The sequence below is a fragment of the Hydra vulgaris genome, chromosome 09, assembly GCF_038396675.1.
Source record: "Hydra vulgaris chromosome 09, alternate assembly HydraT2T_AEP".
Taxonomy (NCBI): domain Eukaryota; kingdom Metazoa; phylum Cnidaria; class Hydrozoa; order Anthoathecata; family Hydridae; genus Hydra; species Hydra vulgaris.
The window spans coordinates 32,217,706-32,222,059 of record NC_088928.1 but is presented as its reverse complement, the minus strand read 5'-3'; positions in this window follow the sequence as shown (position 1 = coordinate 32,222,059).

The following is a 4,354-nucleotide window of genomic DNA, read 5'->3' as shown; positions in this document are numbered from 1 at the left end:
AGTCATCCTTAAGTGCAACAACTTTATTGCACTTAAGAATGACTTTTGAGACAGGAGATTTTTAAGTAATTGTATTTAAAATTTTATTTAAACTTATGTATGTATACATTTTTCTTTTTGTGTTATGAGAGTCATTTTGGTAAAGTTCTTAACAATTATTATATATTTAAAGCATTTGAAAAAAAGTGTTTGAATATGTTTGTTTCTATCTAATATGAAAAAAATACTCAATCGTTTGGAGCGAATTGAAACACAAGTTGCGTCAATTAGTAACAATTCTGCAATTGGAGTGACAGTTAAGCCTAATATAAATCGGTGGAATCAGTTACCACTACTAACAGATGATGACTTTGTTTTGCTGGAGGAAACCCTCTGCAACAAAGGCATGTTGGAGTCACTGGTAAAATTATAGCATTTTTTTATTCAAACTTTGAATTTAAATAACATTAAATTTGAAGTAATAATAGTAAAACATCTGATATAGCATATTTAGATTTTAAATACCGTTTATTTTAAAAAAATGAAGAAAAATAAATAAAACTAACTTATCACTGCCCTATTCTAAACCCTCAGTTGATAGAGGAGTAACTCCCTTCTATGTCTGTATTGAAACCCTAACAGTTCCCTATTTATATATCCGTAATAGTTCTCCATTGATATATATATATGTATATATAATTATTAATGTCTACATATATATATATATATATATATATATATATATATATATATATATATATATATATATATATATATATATATATATATATATATATATATATATATATATATATATATATATATATATATATATATATATATATATATATATATATATATATATATATATATAATGCTGTGGTTGAAGTAGACGCAAATGTAAATTAGAAAAAAAAAATTATAAAGAGAAAAATGTTGTTTAAAAAATCGCTGGAAATAAATAAAATTTACATAAAATATTGCACTTTTTAAAGTATTATATTATAACTATATTATCTAGATTTTAAAAGTTGTTGGACTAAAATTGGTATGAAATTAACATATTTATAGCAAATTTAAATATGCTTAATTTGTTATATTTTAATGCCTAACTTTTGCTTTTAATTGACAATATATTTTTTTTATTGCTACATCTTGCTTTTATACTCAGATATATTAAAGCTTATATATGTTTGTTTTAATAATTTCATAAATCTGGCTGCCACTAGGCGCCACTTAGGTTTTCTTTTACGTTTGAACTCTTTCACCTAACAAAAAATCTGTAATTGCGCTCAAAAATTTTTATATGCACAAAATTTTAAAAAACGTGGAAAACATATAATACGGTCTTAGTCATACAAAACGTATTACTGAACAATAATATATATATATATATATCCTAATTTATATTTTGTTCTTATTTATTTAGCGCTTGTCAAACCAAATTGATTTAATAATCTATTTTGGTTGCTTTGGTTGTGGCTATTCATTTTAGATGTTGAAATGGTGTTTTTATTAAGGCTTCATGAGTGTCACAAGAAGCAAAATTCACTGATTTATTTGACTCAACAGTCTTTCGTTTATTTATTTTGATTATATTAGGAGATGGATTCAAAGTAAACTAACCGGTGCAAGGTTTTTTATAAAGAATTCAGCTTGGCTTGAAAATGATTTTAATACCACATTAATGAAGGATAGTAAAAATAAACAACTCGGTAGACCTACATTATCATTTCAAGAATCATCATTAAAAACAAAGAAAAGTTGCAACTTTGTCAACTTCAAATTCTTGTGAATTATTGCTTGCTAATCTTGTACTACTTATAGATTACATTGTCAAAGATTTTTGATGATTGTGAATGCATGGGAACAATAAAAACATACAAAATTTAAAAATTCTGCATTATTATTTCTGCTAATTAGAAAAACTAATTAATTAAGCTTGAATATAATTTTTTTCTACAGGAAAACAAGTTTATCAAGCAACGTGTAAAAGCACGTGTAATAACACTAATTATATTAAACTTAAATTAGTTTTACTTTTCAAGAGCAAGGATCTCATAATAATACAAATGCTAAATAATGTCCATAGCGCAAATAAAAAATATGCAACTAATAAAAGTTAGTTGCTGCTAAGCAAAATTAGGTATCCATAGCAACTAAATAAAAAATATATTCACGTTTTTAAAAAGCGCGACCACATAATGGTACTTATATAAAATTTGGTAAGCATAGCACTCGTAAAATATCTGCAAATACCAAAACTAGATTTTTGCTATCCGAAATTTAGTATCCATAGCAAAGAATTAAAAATATAACACCTTTATAAGAAGCGCAGACATTATATTATTACTCATCCTAATTTTAGTCAATATAGCCCTAATATTAAATTAGTTATGAATTTTGTCCAGTAAAAGTGAATTCTGGCCCACTGTGTGTTGGTAACATTAGTTGCAATCAAATGACAAGAGATGTTATGAATTGTTTATTTTCAAAGTCTCCTAGTTTATTATATTCAGGACAAGGTCGAAAAGGAAATAAATCTTTTGTAAAACTGAAATGTTACGGAGCTGTAATAGGTTATTGAAGTTTTTTTTTTTTATTTACAGTGGCGAGCAAAATAATAGGTGTGAATAATAAATTTCACTTAAATTGACATTTTACAGTATATTTTATAAAGTGACATCTTGGAACTGATTGCTACACAAACTATGCTTATTTTATTATAACAGAGAGCAGTATATTTCCAATTTCTTACAAATTTATGAGGGGAATACCCTATTTATATATTTAACCTACAAATTTGGTGGACCAAAATAATAGGTGTGTGTTTATTTTAACCTGTTTGCTGTAGGATTAAAAACATTTTTATTATTTTTATTTGTTGTTGATATAAAGGTAAGGTCAATATTAATGCAACTTATATAAAATAATAACATATCATATTTGTATTGAATTAGAATTAGATATAAAATGGTGCGAGGAAATCATTGCGCAGCGATAGAAAGAAAACTTATTAGAAATTTAAGAAAACAAGGAAAAACTTACAAGGAAATTTCAGTTACGATGGGATGTTCTCAAAATAAAGTTAAAAATGCCTTAAAACCAGAAAAATCACGTGAGAATAGAAGAAGACCACGCAAAACGTGTCAGCGTACGGATGATCACATTACAATTATTTCAAAAATAGACCCATTCAAGCCAGCAACAAAAATTTTAAATGAAATTAATGAAAATATTAGCGTTTGGACAGTTAGAAGAAGGATTTTAGAAAGTAAGTTGCCAGCTCGAACTCCGAAAGTACCATTACTTGGTAGAAAGAACATTATGAAAAGAAAAATTTTTGCAAAAAATCATATTGCTTGGCGGGGAACAGATATGACCAAAAAATGGCGTAATATTTTGTGGAGTGATGAAACTAAGATTAATTTATTTAATTCTGATGGAAAACAGTATGTAAGAAGACCATCGAAGCAAGAACTTTCACCTCGCTTCACTGCGAAAACAGTGAAACACGGCGAAGGAAATATAATGGTGTGGGGTTGCTTTTCCTGGTACGGTGTGGGGCCACTTTATTGGATCAAAGATATTATGACCCAATATGCATACGTAGACATACTAAATAATGTCATGTTGGCATTTGCCGAAGAAAATATGCCGATAATTTGGCATTTCCAACAGGACTGCGACCCAAAATATACATCCAAAGCTGCGAAAGAGTGGTTTATGACCAATAATGTAAAAGTTTTAGAATAGCCACCTCAGTCACCGGATCTAAATCCTATTGAAAATTTATGGAGGCAGTTAAAACTTAAAATTTCTAGACAAAATCCAAAAAATAGAAATGAACTGTGGATGATGCTCCAGGAGGCTTGATACAGCATTCCTGTGGAAGTTTGCAGAAAACTAGTGGATTTAATGCCGTCAAGATGCACGGAAGTATTAAAAAATTATGGGTATGCAACAAAATATTAATAATTTGCAACCCTATTGACTTCCATCTTCATTTTTTATTTTACACCTATTATTTTGCTCGGTGTGGAATTTATTTTTTTTAAATTGAAATATATTATATATATTTAATAACTTAATTTTTATTAATTTCTGTTTATTTATGTAATAAAATAAATGTATCTCTTCCTCCTTTTTTTTATTGTGGTGGAACAAACTTTAATTAAAAAATATTCATAAAACTTTTCTTACCCACGATTAATTGATAAAGTGTGTATGTTTTAAAATTTGATTTAAACAAACCACCGGAGACATCAAAACAGGACCCATCTTCCTCACTCCTCAATAGCTTTCCAATAGCAAAAGCTGATTTATATGCAGAACAACAACAACTAAAAGAAGAAACAGAAACGATTAAAGTTTA